Raw genomic sequence first — 20,545 nt, 5'->3', positions numbered from 1 at the left:
TGAACCCCGAAATATGGAATCTGAAGGCACTCGAAGAATCCACAGAAGGGCTTGTGGAACAAGAAAGGTGATACTCACGTCTTAATGAAGCTTCCAAATCCTGCTCTTCCTTCTATGTCTCTGAGCCCCAGTTTCCGTATCTGCAAGGTTGGGGATATGTGCCCCCAACCCATACATCTTTCTTTCCCCCCTTATTACTTCCTATTCACTGTTTCTCCCTTCTCCCCTTCTGCTAATTTCCTATTTTCCACGTATTCCTCCTTCATCATATCTTTCCTAAAGAAAAGGAATTAATAAAAATGAGGCCAGAAAAAAATCAACAAAGAGCTTAGAAAAGTCACAAGGTATATAAGCATTCCCACAGGGTTGGTTTGTTCACATGTCTTCTTGGTTTTCCTTGTCCATTATCAGTCTCTGAAGAGTCAGGATTTGGGGTTTGCAGAGCTGGAGTGTAGGTGGAATATGGAACATTCTCCTTAGTCTTACGCCTATGGTGAAAAGAAGCAAATGGTGTGACACTCCTCCAAGTATTGCCTATTTTTAAGTTGCTGATTCTTCCCCAGTAAATACCTCAGCTGGCTCTGTTGTGCTTGGGCAAGCTAAACAGGCAGTAATAACCTCCCTAGGACGTGCTGATTAGATAAACCAATGAGAATCAGGGAAGAAATAGACATTAGATTAAAAAAACATAAAACAAATGTTACTTTTATAGTGTTGATGAATAGACAAAGACTTGTTGGTTCTAAAACAGTGGGTGAGGCCATAGAGGGGGGCTATATTAATAGGAGAGGTAGAGAAAAGGAGGTGGGTGGGTTCCACCTCCAAGGCCCCCCCTAAAGGGATTGGATTCAAGGACCCAGGAGCAACAGGCCACTGCATTTGGGGTGAGTATAATGGATTTTAAAAGTATGAACTTACAGGTTGGTTATAGGTTCTATTTCTAGAGCAATCTGAGTAGTGTAGGTAGAACTATGCTATATAACCCTCTAAGGGACAGGTGAGGACTTTTATTGTTTTTTGTAAAGGCCTGTGCAAGATGTAGAGAGCTAAGATAGGGGACCAATTAATTGTTTAATTTATAACTATTCCAACTAGTAATATTTAAGTAAGATAACGACCAAGTTGTCCTGTAGTCGTGTTACTATTCTGCTCTCTCCTGTCCCCACTTTCAGAGAGGGGGGTGTGTATGCTCATATCCATCTGTGTAATGTCAGACTTCTACAGTGAGGGACTGAGATCCATACCTAGTGGCATTCTCTGTATGGAGATCTCCTAATTCATGCTCTTCAGCCATGGAAGTCACTGTGGTTGGTCCTGTGTCTACTTCACTCTTTCTAGTTTGACAAAAAATTAGTCACATCATTTTCTTGGAGGCTCCTAAGAATCCAAGAAACGTGGGGCTTGGATAAAATCCCACACTCCAACTAAACTTTCTCATCTAAAAGAGACATCATTTTACCAAGGTTCTGTTTCTTGGGCTATTTAGGGAATGAAAGGGAGGGGATGTATGAGAAGTCAGGGAGCTAGTGCACATCTCTCACTGTCATGTAACAGACTATGGAGTTCCTGCATATCAGGATCCTCGGTGATCACTTGGCTTTCCAAAGAAAGAGTTGCCCAGCCTTTGACGAACTTCTGAGTTAGAAGCCTTGTGTTTGTGAGTTTCTGACCCTGGGAAAGTGTGTTTTACCCTCTCTCCAAGTAGGCATCTTGATTTGGAACTGAGCTGTGAACTCATGAGCTAAGGAATGTTATTAGGAGTACCCTGAATACCCACCAAAAGTGCTTTGTCTCCTCCTTAGCCCTCAGCTTATTTTGGGTGGCCCAGTCTAAGGAGAGCCATCACTCCCCATCCATTAAAGATACTCAGTTGTTGCTCAACTGAATGCCTGCCCAATGCCCCTCCAGTCAAGTTCATCCTTCCAAAGAGGCAGTAATCAAGAACTCAGAGTTAATAATGGATTTAAATATCTTTTCTTTTACTATCCTGCACTGTGAACAGGGATGGTGGTCATGCCAACAAAGGAAATACTTTAGTGTAAATATGTTGTCACAAGAAAAGGATGATAAAGTGTGTTCTCCAATGTTACCATTCCCCAAAGTAGAATAAACCAGGTTTGGGTTTCCTTTTCTCAACTTTCATCTACAGAAAACTTTGCTTCTTCAACTACATGAGATCTACTTCCCGATCTAAACAGTTGGACTTTATGCTGTTTCTGCTAATTCATTGTCTCAGAAGTACATAACTTGGATGATTTTATATAATCCTAAGGACAATTTAAGATTCTCTTACTCCAAAAATGGATTCAGCTTGCTTCAAGGTCTAATAGGGTAATCCTTATTCCTGTTATCTTAGGACTTTAGCTGGGTCTGGCAGCACCCTCCTCTTTGTCTGAGTCTTCCTTTCCTTAATCCAGAAGAACAGCACTAATGGAGAAACAGAAATTGATCCTCCATATCTACTTCATCTCTGCCACTTTTATACTATGTCTGGGCAAACTGCAACACCGTTTTATGTCAGACTTCCTAGAACACTGGCTCTCACTTTAGGAAGAGTCAATTTAACTTAACCAGAACTTGTTATTCACCTTCTCTGTGCTGCATAGTATAAGCACAGTTATGACCCAGAGCTGCCTCATGTGGGATAATCACTCTTTGTCAGCAATTCAGTGAGTAGCTGTTTTAGTCCTACCATATACACTCAAGACTCTTTGCTATGCTATGGGGGCAATAGGAGGATAAATACCGTGTAGGCCTTGCTTCAGTTTACAATATATTGGGAGGTACAATATATATGCATGTTAATTAATGATCAAAGATAATATTGTATACTATTCCATTGAAAAAAGCATAACTCATGGAGCAAAATCAGAAAGAGACCTGGTTTTTGCCTATTACTGCTCTTAAATTTATTTTGCAGGGCTAGATTTTGCTCTTCCCCTGGACAAAATTTAAACAAGTCACATGATTGTTCTGGTTGCCCTTGGTATTAGCCTCATTTCAGTATTGATTCTGTCTGCCCCATATAATAATCCAAACTTCAATCCCAATTTAAAATTGAGGCCTCTTCCTAACCCAGCTTGGTGTTGCTGAAGAAGAGATGCACAAGGATGACTATCCCCCTGGGAGTTCCTGGCTTGTTGCCTGGGGAGGGAGAAGTAGAGGAAAGTAGGAAAGTTCTCTCTGCATTTGTGATCTTCAGTCTTCACTAGGGTCTTCAGTGGAAGATGGCAATTTCTTTACACGTCTGGTCTGACCTCTCTGTTTTTCCCTTTGAAGGATAATCTTTCTACGCCCCACAATGCTCCTCTCTTCCAGTGTCCACTTCTCTCACTTCCTTCCCAAGGAGAAAGTCCATGTGGGCAGGTGGGAATTTCCTCTGCTTTAGCCCCTACCCACAGGTCTTCCTTCCTTTTTCTTTCCCATCTTGTATGAAGCTGCCTTCCTCCCTGGTCCTGACTCAATCTTCACCTCTGCTCTGTATCACAGATCCCCCAAAAGTCAGTCAGTAGAGCAAGTTCATCTGACACAGAATGCAAGATTTGGAGGCCAAAAGTTCTCTTTTGAATAGGACTATTTGTTGTGTTTCCTTATAATGAAGCTCTTCATTTACCATAACTCCAAATCAAAGAAAAAAATAAGGATTATTTTTATTATTAAAATTATTAATTTTCTTGGAATAAAAGATACATAACACTGATCATTTGTAGCATACAAGTCAATGGCACTAAGTACATTCACATAAGTGTGCAGCCATTACCACCATCCATCTCCAGAAATTTTTCATCATCTCAAACTGAACCTTTGTCCCTATCAAACAATAACTCTCCATTTCCCCTTTTTCCCTAGTCTCAGATAATCACTACTTTCTGTTTCTGTAAATTTAGTTATTCTTGCTACCTCACATAAAAGAATCATATAGAATGTGTCTTTTGTGCTTAGTTTATTAGTATTAGGTCCTCAAGCTCTTGCATGTTGTAGCATGTGTCAGAATTCCCTGCCTTTTTAATTAAGGCTGAATTGTGTGGCTATGCCACACTTTGTCATTTAGTTTATCAATAAACATTTGGGAGTCTTGGCCTTTAGACTATTGTGAATAATGCAGCTATGAATGTTAGTATACAAGTATCTACTTTCCATTCTTTTGAATATATACCCAGAAGTAGAATTTATTTGTTTTTGAACAGAGAATATCTGTATGGTGGACAAAATAAAAGGCAGAAGAAGTTATACAGTGGCTCTCAACCTCTGCTACCTAGGAATCATCAATGTAATTTCTTGATACTGCTTTCCTGGAGAATCTATGCACGCGCTCACAAATAGCATACCCCACAGACAATTGGTGGCAAACCATAAGCACTCTTTATACTTTGCTTTTATTCCATTTAACATTTCTAAAGATTTTTCCACAGTACTATTTGAAGACTATTCTCTTTATGTAAAGACTACAGTGTTCCATTGTACAGAAAAAGCCTCCCAAAATTATCCCCAATTGATGGACATTTGGGTTGTCTCCAATGTTTTGCTGCCACAAACAAGGCTGTAATAATACCAGCACTGAGCACTTACTATGTGCCCTCTTCAACATCCTTTCCATATTTTATATCATTTAATATCCAGGATAAGCCCTGAAATATGTGCCAGTAAGTGAGTAACTGCCCCAAATCATGCATATGTCTTTGTCCACAGGTGGGAGTGTATCTGTAAGATAACTTTCTAGACAAAGAAGTGCTGTTACCCAAAGGTATGTACATTTAAACATTTTTTTTTAAAGAGGCACGTATTTTTATTTATTTATTTATTTGTTTGTTTGTTTGTTTGTTTATACATGCACTGGGTACAGTCAGAAGCGCGGGAGGGTGAGAGAATTCACCAGAGCCAGAGCGGGGAGCAGAGCAGGCAGAAGGACCGAAGTACACTGCTGAGGGGGGCAGCGGGCGGCAAGAGAGGTCTACGCGCCATGTGGGACCCTCCTCCGGTGGCCGGGGAGCAGCCGGGGATCGAACCGGCGCCGCAGAGGCCGCGCGGAGCTTCGCAACCCAGCGCTCAACCGCTGTGCCACCGGGGAGGCCCCATTTAAACATTTTTATAAATACTGCCAAAGTGGCCTCACAGTGGCTATGCCCACCTGTAGTCTCACCAGGTACATATGTGTCCCCAGGTCTCTTTCCTTCCACTATTGCTATTGTAAAACTTTTTGATATTAGCCAATCTGAAATGTGAAAAATGGTATTGTGGATCTAATTAGCTTATTTTTGTTAATTGAATGAGATTGAACATCTTTTCAAACATTTAAACTTTATTTATTTTACTAATGGGATTTTAAAATTTCAATAAAATGATTCCATAGTTGATCTAGAAAATCTATTGGCAAGATAGCCTAGAGTTCTTTAAATTTCAGTTTTTTATATATATTTTCTTTATTTGCATGCATGGAGATAAAATAAAACTGTGGGAGGTTTTGGCTAGTTTTTCAGAACTTATTTTATAGGCATATATAAATATCTTATATAATATATACCTCAAATATATATAAAATAAGTAACATTGTCACAAGATTCAAAATTCAACAGGAGTAAAAGGGCGTAGCATAGCCAGTGTCTCCCTCCCATTTAAGGTTTCTTGTTAGTCACCTAATACCTGTTCCAAAATGCAATCAGAATTTTATTTATCCTACCTGCTCCCATGGTCATAACTTTAATCATGGTGTTACTCAGCTGCTCCACCTCTGAATTGTTGTTCGAACACCCCACTCTGACCCTGCCACTGTCCTCTCAATTCCATGTAGCTCCTGACCTTCAAGCTGACCATGATGCCTGTCTTCTTGTACCACCTGCCCCTTTCTTTCCCATCCAGGTGAGATTCTCACCTCCTCCTGGAGACTACTTTTGTTGTCACACTGGCCTCCAGCCACCACTACCTGGAAATTCTTACTTTCTGTTTCATAGTACCTATCTCAGGGACAGTTCAGCCATGGCATCAGGCTCATCGTAAAATCTTAAGCAAGGAAACCACATAACTTATTGCCCAAACTAGAACCTTTTTGAGAATGAGAGGGGGCAGGACTAATAATGTAGTAAACACAACAGGGCAGCCCACGGCAAACTGGGATGAAGTTCAACCTCAGTCCTAAAGGAAAAAAAATCACATTTAATTTCAGGACAGAGATAAATGTTCTGATTAAATTCCTGACTTTGTCAACTGCCCATACTTCTCCTCTAGATGAAAAATTTTTATTATTATTTTTAAAGATTTATTTATTTATGCATACAAGAACTGGGGTATAGCCAGAGGTATGGGAGGTGAGAGGATTCACCAGAGACAAAGTAAAGAGCAGAACAGGCAGATCTACTGAAATACCCTACTGAGGGGAGCAGCAAGCCAGACAGGAGAGGTCTCCTGTGCCATGTGGGTTAGCTCCCTGGCTGAGGATCTAACTCATGTTGTAGTGGTTGGTGATAGCTTGATAGCACTATCCCTTTAACCCTTGCACCACCAGGGAGACGCAGATGAAAATTTTTAATAGTGTATCTCTGTAGCACTATTTTCTTAAGAAACTATTCTTTGGAACACCATTTTCAGCCCCTAAATGGAAGTGTGTAAGAAACAGTTTTTTTTTTTTTTTCTTAAATTCTCCATGCAAAATTTTAAAAGTCTTTGTTGGTTCTAAGTTTCCTTTATGATTTACATTTTGGGGTTGGAATGGGGGTGGGTATAGGGTTCTAGACTCTTTGGGACCTATGAAGACCCCTACACTTGATGTTATCTGTCCTTATCCCATATAGTACTTGTTCATTGGTCCCTGCAGGTTGCTACAGAGCTGAGCCCTTTCCCTTCATGCTGCGTTGGTGGGGAAGTGGGGGCAGCCTTGATCTTTCTCATGACCAATCTTCTTTCAGACTTCAGTCTAGGCCTAGGCCTATTCCTCTAGAGGAAGAAAGTCCTTTTATCTCACTTTTCTGCATTCATATACCTAACCCAAGGAAAAGCATGCAATGGTCTGGCTATTTGTACTGGAGGAGATTTGGGCTAGTTTTTCAGAACTTATTTTGATTTTTATAATTTTTATAATTTTCAATGTCTTTTAGAAAAATCTCCTTACCCCATCCTCCTTACCTCAGACCAGTCCAGCCATTCAGCGGCTCTGTGAACTTTGGCAAATTACTCTGTCCACTCAGGGCTTCAGCTTCCTCATCTGAAAATGAGGATAATGATAGTTCATAATAATTAAGTGCTTATGTTTTCCAGCCATCATTATAAATGTCTTATATGTATTAGCTCATTTAATCCTGACCATAAACCTATGAGATAGGCAATATTATTCCCATTTTACAGATGGGGAACTGAGTTTCAGGGGTGTAAGGAACTTGTCCAAAGGCCTGTGGTCTCCTGCTCTTAAACACTGTCCAACTCTTTCCTTCATAAAGAATAATGACCTCATAGAGTTGCTGTGAGGAATAATTGAGATATGTATGTAAATCTCTCAGGCCAGCTCCTGACATATAGTAAAAGCTCAATAAATTATAAGCTAATATTTTTGCCATGACTTTTTGGTTATTCTCACCTAAAATGCCATTGGAATTATATTTAAATTGTATATAGATTTCTGAATATCTAATATATTTTGGTCTATTCAGCTTTCCCATCCAGGAATATGGTATCTTATTTGATATTTCTTAGGAAAATTTTATCATGATAGACCCTATATAAGATGCATGTTTCTAGTCAATTTCATATTTCTAGATATTTTAGGAGTTTTTTCACATTGAAAATGAAATCTTTTCTCCTGTTTTATCTCAATCAGACAGTGTCAGTGTCCCTGGGTCTTGTTGATATGTTACCTACCAGACACCTCTAGAAGCGTGGCTTTCCATAGCCCTCTTACTTCAGGCTGGCAGTGTGAAGATCACTGGCCTTCACTGTGACACTCACTGACAGGAAATGCAGCATGCTGCAAATAGTGACTTTACAGGGTGGTGCAGATTAACTGAGGTAACCAGAGCACTGTCTCCTGGCTCAGGAAACATGGTGTCAGGTTGGGGGTGACGGGGCTCGGAGTTGAGGGGTAGTGCTTGAAAGAAGAGATGAGAGCTTGTACACCTGAGGCCTGTCCAAGGAATGAATTCCTAGGTACTTGGAGATCCTCTATGGCTGCGAAGATTCCCAACTGTATTTGCCAAACAGTTGGCTCCAGCGCCAGGTTTGTTAGGGGTCAAACTTACTGCCTTGAGAGTCTGGCTGGCTTCAGTAGAGGGACTGCTTGCTATCCAGTAAAAGCTTCATTCTTCTCTGAGAAACATATCACCTGCAGAGTCCCTAATACTATCAATTTTTGCCAGCCATGACTTGGACCTAGAGAGGGCAACAGAAGGCAGGAGCAGCAGAGAGAAAAGAACGTTAGCTCAGGGCCTGCAGGAGGATCTTGGTTCCCAAAGAAGTAATTGACTGCTCTAATCCTGCGAGCTGCCAGGAATACCATCCCACCCCCAAACCTCAGAATAGAGTTGTCATGAGCTTCCTGACAGTCTAGTAATTATGATGTTACTAATTAATACTAATTAGTTCCTGATGGCCAGACATTGACCTAAGATTTTATGTATATATTAATTTGATTGATTGTCATAACAAACCTTGAGACAGATATGATTATTATTCCCATTTTCAGTTGAGGAGATTGAAGGGAAATAAGATAGACAAATTTCTCAAGATCACATAGTTAATAAAGCCAGGATTTGAAACCAACTATTTATGAACCTCTCTATTCTAGGTATCAGGGATATATCAGTGAACAAGACAAAGTCCTTACCATATTAAAGGAACAGACAATAAATGAATAAACAAACACATACAGGTATACCCTGCTTTTCAAAAGTTTGTGTTACACTACTTCATTTTTATGAAAGGCTTACATTAATACCTGTTTTTGCTAACCAAACAAATCTGAAGAGGAAAAAAATACAAAAGAAAAAGAAAAGATAGCGGAAAAAAAAAAGGAAAGAAACCAAGGAAAGAAAAAAAAAAAAAGCACAGAAAGGGAAAACAGGAAGAAATCTGAGGAGGATTTTTACTTTTACAACAAAAGGAGAAATGTAAAAATAGTGTTCAGAGTTTGTTTTGCAGCAGCTGTTCTAGGGTCTGCAGCACCCCACGCAGTGTATTACTACTAATTTCCTTCCGTGGGAGCCTATTTTATATAGACTGTATATTTGTATCATCCCAGCTTTTACTATATGTTAGTGTTACTTTAGGTTTTATGTGTTATTTGGTATGATTTGGTAAGTTTTTTTTTTTTTAGTCTGGGAATGCTCAAAAAAGCTTTCCATATAATTAATGATAACTGGCCTATCACCTTATGCCATATCAGTGTACAAAACCTTTCATCGGGGTACAAAATGCTCTATTTTTGGCTAGCAGGGGACAGCTATAATATGGTTTTGGATAGAAATGCCATATAGACAAATAAGGCAAGTAGAGAGGGAAATATTTAGAAGGGCTGGTCAAAGAGGAACTTCTTGGGTAGATGGCATTTGACGAGAGAGCTGAATATATGGAGGAGGAAGTCAGGTTGAAGGTTGGGGACATAGTGAGTGCAACAGTGAGATCTGAGTTGGGAGTGAGGTTGGGGTGTTAGAGGAATAACAGAACATGAAGAGTGGTGGTACAGAATAGGCTGGGGTCTCTGCTGTTGCTGGCCACACAGTAGATGGAGATGGGGAAGGAGAGGAGCCATCCACTGCTTAATCCCAGCCTGGTTGCTTCAGGTTTCTCAGTTTCCCTTTAAGATATTGCTGATCTTTCTTTTTTACTTTTTCCTTCCTGAAGTCTTGATGTTATCACAATATTTTAGTGGCAGGCCTGCAGGGCAGGGGGCAGCGGGTGTGTTGGGGGCCAGTAGGCCTCCCAGCCCCTGATGAATCTTCACTCTTTTCTCCTTGGGCGCTCTCTGGCATTCTCTCATGGTCTCTTCCTCTTAAAGCTGTTGATCGTCCTGTCCTCTCATAGCCATCCTCTGCTGCAGCCATCTTTAGAGCCTCAGCCTCTAGGCTCAGATGTTCCCACTTACACATGCCCACACCATACTCCAGGTGTCCACAGTTCAGCATGCATACCCCAAGCCCATGCTCTCAAGTGCCTCCTGCATTCAAGGCCACAGGTGACAGCCACAGAGGCCAGCAGTGTAAAAGCCTGACCATTACTTACCCTACAAATATGTTCCCTCCTCAACCTTGGATACAGTTCAAAAATAGCTAAAGTGGACAAGAATCTCAGGCAATCAGTTTTGTAACACCTGCCAAAGTTTGGCACAAACAATCTGAGTGCCAAAAATTATACACCCTGGAACGAGCTTCTCCCAGCTCATGGGGAATGTCTTGTGGGTAAAAGTTTGTAGGGTAAATGAATATTGCTAAGGCTTTGTGCCATTGGTCTCAGTGTCTATAACCTGTGGTCTTGAATGCAGGAGGCACTTGGGAGCATGGGCTCGGGGTACAAGGCCCGATGGTGGCACCTAGAGTATGGTGTGGGCATGTGTAAGTGGGCACACCTGAGCTGAGAGACCGAGCATATAAGGGCAGCATCAGAGAGGCCAGTGCGACAGAGGATGGACAGCAGAGAGCAGCGGAAAGGTTATGAGAACATCAGAGCAAGCCCAGAAAAGCATATAGATTTGTTGGGGGCTCAGAGGCCTGCCAGCCTCCTGGCCCCGTGTGCCCCCAGCCTGACCTGTACCCAGATGCCTCACTACAAGTGGCATAGAAAGAACATTAAAAGCCTGAAAAAGCCACCAAGGGATCAGGACTCTCCTTTACCTGTCTGCCTGGATCCATCAAGAACCTGCCCCATGCCTTGCTGGCACCACAAAGTTCTAGATAAACCTGCAGAAGCTCCCAAATGCATCCTATTCCCATTACCACAAGGACCTGACCCTTGCAGGCCTTTCCAGGGTAGAAAGCTCATTATATCTTGATGGGACTTTGCTTCCCATGCCAGTGCCCTGTGTCAAGCCTGCCTAAATCCTGACCTATGTTAAACCCAGGTGGGTTGGCCAGGAGATGGAAGGGAGTCCATCCCTCTGAATAACCAACTCCATCTGCCAGGTCTCTCAGAGTAATGGAGGCACAGAAATCAAAAGTTACAAAGTGTCCGGCCGCGCCTCCCGCGCCCCGCGCTAGGCCGCCGCCTCGCCGCCGCCGCCAAAAACGGCCAACAAGAAAAACGGAAGCAGCAAGCGGGACTGTGAGTGGAAAGGAACTATTTCAGCCACCACACCCCGTGAACGGGAGCTGTGGAGAACCCTGCAGGATTCGCCGCGGCGGTGAGCGAACGGCTCCTGGCGCCATTAGAGAAGAACAAAGACCCCGGGAGACGCACACAGCCCGGGCTGCCGATGACTCCAGGAGGAACCAGAGGGGAGAAGAGAAGCCCACCCAAGATGCCGGCCAGTCCCAACAACACAGTGTCCCAACGCATACGGCAAATTAGAAAAAAGACAGTAGGGAGGAGAAGAACCACACGCAACCTAGCAACTCTCCAGAGAAAAAGCACACCACAAAAAGAAAACCAGCCCCCAGATTGCAACGACAGTAACTTGGAAGAACTTCTGAGCCTTCCAGAAAGAGAATTTAAAATTGCTGTGATTAAAAAACTGACAGAAGTCATAAAGGAAAACAATGATAAGGGAAAAATAATCAACGATCAGAAGAATGAAATTGAGTCCCTAAAGAGGGAAGTAAAAGAAATGCAGGAGATCAAAGAATTAGTGGAAGAACTAAAGAATTCTGGGAAAAGCAATGAAAGCAGAATTGATGAAATGGAAGAACGAATAAGTGCTCTTGAAGACACAGAAATAAAAAGAACCAAAACAGAAAAGGAAAGAGAAGTACGAAGGAAAAAGAATGAAGAAAGACTTCGGGAACTATCTGACTCCATGAGGAAAGGAAATATAAGAGTTATAGGAATACCAGAAGGAGAGGAGAGAGAAGTAGGAACAGAGAAAATATTCAAAGAGATAATTGAAGAGAACTTCCCAAATGTGAAGAAGGAGCTGAAAATTGATATACAAGAAGCAAGAAGAACACCAAACTTCCACGACGAAAGAAAAAATACAGCAAGACACATAATAGTAAAGCTCCCAAGAATCCAGGACAAGGAAAAAATAATGAAGCTGGCAAGAGGGAAGAAACAGATAACATTCAAAGGAAAGCCAATCAGGCAGACATCAGACTTCTCCGAAGAAACACTACGGGCAAGGAGAGAGTGGAGGGACATAGTCAACAGACTCCAAGAAAACAGATGCCAACCAAGAATACTCTATCCCGCAAAGCTCTCCTTCCTCTTTGAAGAAAGAATATGGACCTTCCCAGACAAACAGAAACTCCGGAATTTCATTGCAACTAAACCCCCACTCCAAAAAATACTACAAGGAGTCCTAAAGCCAGAACCTCAGAGGGACGAATAACAATGAAAGAAGGCCAAAAAAAAAAAAAAAGTTATTAAAAGAATAAATAAATAAAATCAAAGGAAAGACAAACACAATGGCAAATACAGATGTTAACATATCAATATTAACTCTAAATGTAAATGGACTAAACTCTTCAATAAAAAGACACAGAGTTGCAGCCTGGATTAAGAAACAAAACCCAACCTTTTGCTGTCTCCAGGAAACACATTTAGCTACAAAAGATAAAAATAGGCTCAAAGTCAAAGGATGGAAAACAATCCTACAAGCAAATGGGCCAAAAAAGAAAGCAGGAACAGCTATACTTATATCAGATAAAACAGATTTCAAACTCAAAAAGATAAAAAGAGACCCCAATGGTCACTACATTATGATCAAGGGGACAATACTTCAAGAAGAAATAACACTCATTAACATATACTCACCAAACGAAGGAGCACCAAAATATATCAGACAACTGTTGTCTTCTCTGAAAACAGACATCAGAGAAAACACATACGTAGTGGGAGACTTCAACACACCACTATCAACAATGGATAGATCAACAAGACAAAAAATAAGTAAAGAAACCAAAGCTCTAAATAAGGACCTAGAGCAATTGGGCTTAACAGACATCTATAGAACACTAAACCCCAAAAAAACGGAGTACACATTTTTCTCAAGCGCACACGGATCATTCTCCAGGATCTATCACATACTGGGGCACAAGACAAACATCAACAGATACACCAAGATTGAAATCATACCAACCATCTTTTCTGACCATGAAGGCATCAAACTAGAACTAAACCATAAAAAGAAGGCAAGGAACTTTCCTACCTCATGGAGATTAAAAACCACACTACTGGAAGACCACTGGACTAATGAGGAGATCAAAGAAGAAATTAAAAAATTTTTTGAATTGAACGACAAGGAGGACACCAATATCCTAAATGTATGGGATGCAGCAAAAGCAGTAATAAGAGGAAAATATATAGCAATAGAAGCTCACATCAAGAAACAAGAAAGAACGCAAAGAAACAACCTCATCTCGAAGCTCAAAGATCTAGAAAAAGAACAACAAAAAAACCCCAAAACCAGTAGAAGAAAAGAAATAATAAAAACCAAAGCAGAAATAAATGAAATTGAAACTAAAAAAACAATCCAAAAGATCAATGAAACCAAGAGCTGGTTCTTTGAAAAAATCAATAAAATAGACAAACCCCTAGCCAGGCTCACAAAGGAAAAAAGGGAGAAAGCACAAATAAACAGGATCATCAATGAAAGAGGAGAAATCACAACGGACACAGCAGAAATCAAAAGAATAATCAGTAACTACTATGAACAGGTATATGGAAATAAGTTTAATAATCTAGAGGAGATGGACAAATTCCTACAACTCTACAATCACCCAAAGCTAGATAAAGAAGAAATAGAACACCTAAACAGACCAATTACAATTAGCGAAATTGAAATGGTAATCAAAAACCTCCCCAAAAACAAAAGCCCAGGACCTGATGGATTTACAAATGAATTCTACCAAACATTCAGAGACGAATTAGTGCCTATCCTTCACAAACTCTTCCAAAAAATTGAGAAGGAAGGGACAATACCAAACACGTTCTATGAAGCCAATATTACACTAATACCAAAACCGAACAAGGACAACACTAAAAAGGAAAACTATAGGCCAATCTCCCTAATGAACACTGATGCAAAAATCCTCAATAAAATTTTAGCCATCAGAATCCAACAATGTATCCATAAGATAATTCACCACGACCAAGTAGGATTCATTCCAGGGGCACAAGGATGGTTTAACATCCGAAAATCAATCAACGTTATCCAACACATCAACAAAAAGAAATATAAAAACCATATGATAATATCAATAGATGCTGAGAAAGCTTTCGACAAAGTGCAACACCCATTCATGATAAAAGCCCTTGAAATTCTTGGGATACAAGGAACATACCTCAACATCATAAAGGCCATCTATGACAAGCCAACAGCCAGCATCATTCTCAATGGTGAAAAGCTGAAAGCAATTCCATTAAGATCTGGAACAAGACAAGGATGTCCACTCTCACCACTGCTTTTCAATATAATACTGGAAGTCCTAGCCAGGGCAATAAGACAAGAGAAAGACATCCAAGGAATCCAAATAGGAAAAGAAGAAGTCAAACTATCACTATTTGCAGACGATATGATATTATACATAGAGAACCCCAAAAACTCCACAGAAAAGCTAATTCAACTCATCAATCAGTTCAGTAAAGTGGCAGGATACAAAATCAACATGCAAAAGTCAGTAGCCTTCCTATACACAAACAATAAATCTGAAGAAGAAGAAATCAAAAAAACCATCCCTTTTGTTATTGAAACAAAAAAAATCAAATATTTGGGAATAAATCTAACAAAAGAGATAAAGGACCTATACAAAGAAAACTATAAAACACTGTTAAAAGAAATAGAAGAAGACACAAAGAAATGGAGAGACATCCCCTGCTCGTGGATTGGAAGAATAAACATTATTAAAATGGCCATCCTTCCAAAAGCAATATACAGATTCAATGCTATTCCAATCAAAATTTCAATGTCATTCTTCAAAGAAATAGAACAATTATTGATGAAATTCATATGGAATCACAAAAAACCCCGAATAGCCAAAGCTCTCCTGAAAAAAAAAGAAGGGAATGGAGGCATTACACTCCCAGACTTCAAACTATACTACAAAGCCATAATCATCAAAACTGCATGGTATTGGAACAAGAACAGACATACAGACCAATAGAATCGAATAGAAAATCCAGAAATGAATCCACAGATTTATGGTCAACTAATCTTTGACAAAGGAGCAAAGACTATGCATTGGAGCAAAGAAAGTTTGTTCAATAAATGGTGCTGGGAAAACTGGGTCGCTACATGCAAAAGAATGAAGCTTGACCACTACCTCACACCATACACAAAAATCAACTCAAAATGGATTAAAGAACTAGACATAAGACCTGAAACCATAAAATATATAGAAGGAAATATAGGCGAAACACTACGTGACCTGCACATCAAAGACATCTTTACAGACACATCACCCAAAGCAGTGATAGTGAAGGCAAAGATAAACAGCTGGGACTACATCAAATTAAAGAGCTTCTGCACAGCAAAAGAGACAATAACAAAAACAAAGAGAAACCCCACCAACTGGGAGAACATTTTTGCACCCAACACTAATGATAAAGGACTGATCACAAAAATCTGCAAAGAGCTGATGAGACTCAGCAACAACAAAGAAAATAATCCAGTCAAAAAATGGGCAGAAGAGCTAAAAAGAAACTTCTCTGAAGAGGAAATGCAAATGGCCAACAGGCATATGAAAAAATGTTCAACATCACTTGCCATCAGGGAAATGCAAATCAAAACTACCATGAGATACCATCTTACACCAGTGAGAATGGCACATATTAAAAAAACTAGCAACAACAAATGTTGGCGAGGGTGTGGAGAAAAAGGAACTCTTCTGCACTGTTGGTGGGAGTGCAAACTGGTCCAACCACTGTGGAGAGCTGTGTGGAGATTTCTGGACCTACTAAACATAGAGCTTCCATATGATCCAGCAATTCCACTCCTAGGTATTTACCCAAAGGACACAGAAACATCAATTCCAAAGAACACCTGCACCCCTATGTTTATAGCAGCACTGTTTACAATAGCTAAGCTTTGGAAACAACCCAAATGCCCAAAAATAGATGACTGGATCAAGAAGATGTGGTACATATATACCATGGAATATTACTCAGCATTCAAAAAAGATAAACACATGCAATTTGCAGCAACATGGATGGCGCTGGAAGGGATCATGCTCAGCGAAATAAGCCAAAAAGAAAAAGAAAAATACCGGATGGTCTCACTCATAGCAGGAATATAGAAAACTTAAATAAGGGACCAGGAAAATGAATAACTATAAGAAAGTGAAAATCAAAATCAACAAAAAACTATGAACCAGAGACACTTTTAGGCGGGCGGGGGTGGGAGGGGAGGGATTGGGGTCAGAATGGGGGGCTGCAATTGTATGGGGAATATAACAATAAAATTTATAAAAAAAATAAATAAATAAAAAAATAAAAATAAAAAAGAAAATATCAAAATCAAAAAAAAAAAAAAAAAAAAAAGTTACAAAGTACTGAGAAAATTTGCCCACCCTCTCCCTCCTCCCCTTGAAGAGTCTGTAATGGAGATGGGTCATGTGGAGTGCTTTTTAGGCCTGGCTTTTGAGGAAGCCTGGAGCCTAGAAACAGAGGAGGCTGAATGGTCTAATCTAGGATATCTCTATCTCACCACTATTAAGTTAGTGCCAGCTAATTCTATGTTGTGAGGGGTGTCTGTACATTGCAGGATGTTAGCAGTATCCTCTACCCACTAGAAGCCAGCAGTATTTTCCTCCCAGTCTTCAGACATTGCCAAACATTCCCTGTGGAATAAAGGCACCTTTGACTGAGAACCAGTGGGTCCAATCTTTTCCCTTTCCCTAGGCCAGTGCATGAGTCTCAGTTGTTACCATTCTGCTAGTGAGGCGGGACTGAAAATCCCCAAGCATTTATTCCAGTGCTTAAAGTCTGGGTGAACCAGTGTCCTTGGCAATAATATGGAAAGAGGCTAAAGGGAAAGAAGAGGAGAGAAAAGAGGTGGCCAGATCTTCTCTCAACAGATTTTGGGCACACAAAAGTAAACCACACAGAAGGGCAGGAATGGAGCTGCCCATAGGCATCATGGGACTAGTATGCTCTCTGTCACTCGCTCGCTCACTCTTGCTCTCTCTCTCTCTCTCTCTCTCTCTCTCTCTCTCTCTCTCTTGCTTGCTCTCTCTCTCTCTCACACACACACACACACACACACACACACACACGCACACCTACCTCTGCCACTCTGTGTATTGGCTTTGTTTTCTCCCCTTGAAGACAAGCTTTCTCCAGAAATGAAAGAGACCTCAGTGCAGGAGGAAATTGTTAATGGGTGAGCTGCTTAGATCAAGAGATTAGCAGGGCAGGAACAAGAGGTTATGGGCATTAGTGAGAGAGGAGTGGAAGGGATTCATCATTAGGTCCAGACTAGAACAGGGTAAACAAAGCCCTGGTAGGAGGGGATAAGAGGAAGATGCTTGAAGACTTGATGTTTTCATTAGGTTGAAAAGCAGGAAGAGAGTCAGAGCTTAGGAAATTGTCCACTAGGAATCTCAACCTTTGGCCGATCTCCATGTTTGTTTTGCTCCAGAGACATAGACACACAGACTCACAGGATGTTAGAACCGGAAGGAAATGAAGAGACCATTTTAGTTTAATCAACAACAGTCAGGCTCTTTTACTACTATATCAGCATTGGAATTTGAGAATGATACTTCTTCATAATCTTTCCTTCTGTGCTCAGAATCCTTCTATACTTGGAATCAAAGGAGAAATAAGATACAAACAGCTAGAAATTAAAATAACTTTATAACAGATAAAGCTATTGCAGAATTTAGTTTAGAATGTACAACCATTGTCAAGCTACTTAATTCTTTCCTCCAGAGTCAAACTTATCTACCCAAGACTGGAAGACTCCCTACCCTGCAGGGCAAGAACCTGCCTGGGAAGTTTACTGTAAAGAATGGAAGAGAAGGGGGAAGTTCAGGTCTTCTCTGGGGAAGGCAGAAGGATCTGAGTCATGATACATGCTCATTTTATCTCCCAAATTCATCAAGAGCACAAGTCACTCATTCTCCTTTAGGTAGGAGTGAGTAAGGCAGTAGAGAGGGCAGTGAAGAGCACTTTTCCCAAGACTTCAGGAAGGTAAGAAGCTTCTACTTTATAAGGAAGGGTAAATAAAATACTTGGAGAGAGAAAAATGAGTTTCCCTTAACAAGCCACCATTTATTAAATACAAACTTTGCTCCATGAATACTGAAACACAGAGAGGCGAAGTGATTAACTCACATAGTTCTGGGGACAGAACAAGGTTCTCCAGATTCCTAATGTCAAGACCATACCATTTCATACTTGTAACCATAGCAGGTCAGGTTCTGTAGAGTGATCAGCATAACTAACAAGAATAACAAGTAAAAAGTAACAAGAATCTCCTATTCCATCATTCTAGAGTTCTCACCTCTTCAGCCATCACCACTACCTCTACTGACACCTTATCACCTCCATGTAGACATCCATCTTCCTTTCCCCAGGTCCATTTACATCTCCATTATGCCCGACTGCCATACTACCATTTCTATCATCCATTATCACCACTTCCCCTTTCATTAGCAGGCAGCTAGTACAAATGACTTGAATGAAGAGCAGATGTGAACTAGAAGGCTAACCACATGGCTGTGGTATCTAGAAGTCTACGAGAGATGTAAGATCTTTCCAACTGTTGATATCCCTGGATCCTTTCAAAAATATTGTCTTGGAGGATTTTATGAAGCCTGTGATCAAGATATTTAAACATAACATGTTTATACAAGCTCACTGACCACAAATAAAACTGTCACAATTTTTAAGCAATGTCCTAATCTGAGAGCTTTAGGTAACCGCAATGTGATAAGATACATTATTAACATCTCAGTAGAACTCAAAGCTCTAATTACCTAAAGATTGAAGACACTTAAGTTAACTTTGGGTGCCTGCCAGCTGGGCATCCCAATGTGTAATAGCAGACCCAGGCTTCTGTATGCTCTTGGAAGTTCCACACCCCTCAATAAAATGGGTGCCTCTGGGTTAGGGCTGGGTCATCTCTAAGCCTCTTCCACTTCTAACATCCAAGGCAGGATCCAAAAAGAATTTGGGATAGAACCATGCAGGGAGATAAACCAGCATTTCAAAGTCAAGTCTAAAATATAACATTGCCATAAAAAGATCACCAAGTCACTTTCAGTAAATAGTGATAAGCTGAAAGCAGGAGGAAAAAGAAGTGCTATATTTTTAGGTTAAGAGCTTTACATTTAATGCCAGACTTATGAGTAGCAAAGTAAGAGAATTAGTATGTATAAGATACCAACAATAAAATCCATCACCATTCTTTGATATACATATTGCATTACAACTTGCAATCTCCTACATATATAAGCTCATTTGGATTTTTCAATATTTCCTAGATATAGTTGTTGGTCTGCTCCTATTCATTTACAGTTAAAAACTTAAAGGCTCAGGGGCCTCCCTGGTGGCGCAGGTGGTTGAGCGCCGCACTGTGAAGCTGTCCACAGTCTCTGTAGCGCAGGTTCCATCCCCGCCAGCCGGCGAGAATCCCACATGGTACCGCAAACCTCTCCTTTCTCTCCCACTCCTCCCCTCAGCAGTGTATTTCATCAGTCTGCCTGTTCTGTTCCCCACTCTGTCTGTGGTGAATCCTCTCACTCTCCTGTGCATCTGGCCTGTACCCCAGTTCTTATATAAATAAATAAATCTTTAAAATAAAATAAAATAATAAAAAAAAAGAACTGATTCAGAGATGGAGATCATCCAACACATCAACAAAAAGAAAAATAAAAACCATATGATCATATCAATAGATGCTGAGAAAGCATTTGACAAACTCCAACATCCATTTATGATGAAGGCCCTTGAAATTCTCGGGTTAGAAGGAACATACCTTAACATGATAAAAGCCATATACGACAAACCCACTGCCAATATTATTCTCAATGGTGAAAAGCTGAAAGCCTTTCCTTTAAGATCAGGAACAAGACAAGGATGTCCTCTCTCACCACTGCTCTTCAATATAATACTGGAGGTCCTAGCCAGGGCAATAAGACAAGAGAAAGACATACAAGGAATCCAGATAGAGAAAGAAGAAGTAAAACTATCACTATTTGCAGACAATATGATAATATATATAGAGAATCCTAAAACTTCACAGAAAAACTACTCAAAATAATCAACCAGTTCAGTAAAGTAACAGGATACAAAATTAACACATAAAAATTAGTAGCCTTCCTATACACAACACTCAATCTGAAGAAGAAGAAATCAAGAAAACTATCTCTTTTATAATTTAAACAAAAAAATCAAATTCTTGGGAATAAACCTAACAAAAGAGGTGAAAAACCTATACAAAGAAAATTATAAAACACTGTTAAAAGAAATAGAA

The 20,545-nt window shown here is 40.3% G+C and overlaps 1 protein-coding gene across 5 annotated transcripts in view; it reads left to right on the top strand.

Moving 5' to 3' along the window:
* Positions 1 to 700: 700 nt before the first annotated feature.
* SLC4A5 (solute carrier family 4 member 5) overlaps positions 701 to 20,545 on the top strand; it is a 106,617-nt gene continuing 86,772 nt past the window's right edge. For all 5 annotated transcript variants that reach the window (XM_037527661.2, XM_037527660.2, XM_054701744.1 and 2 more), the window contains exons 1-2: positions 701 to 884; positions 4,690 to 4,744. The gene's annotated coding sequence lies outside the window, so the exon portion shown is untranslated. The remainder of the gene's footprint in view (positions 885 to 4,689; positions 4,745 to 20,545) is intronic.

The sequence above is a fragment of the Talpa occidentalis genome, unplaced genomic scaffold, assembly GCF_014898055.3.
Source record: "Talpa occidentalis isolate TD23 unplaced genomic scaffold, MPIMG_talOcc4v2.1 talOcc4.5, whole genome shotgun sequence".
NCBI lineage: Eukaryota > Metazoa > Chordata > Mammalia > Eulipotyphla > Talpidae > Talpa > Talpa occidentalis.
This window is presented reverse-complemented; position numbering and strand designations above follow the sequence as displayed.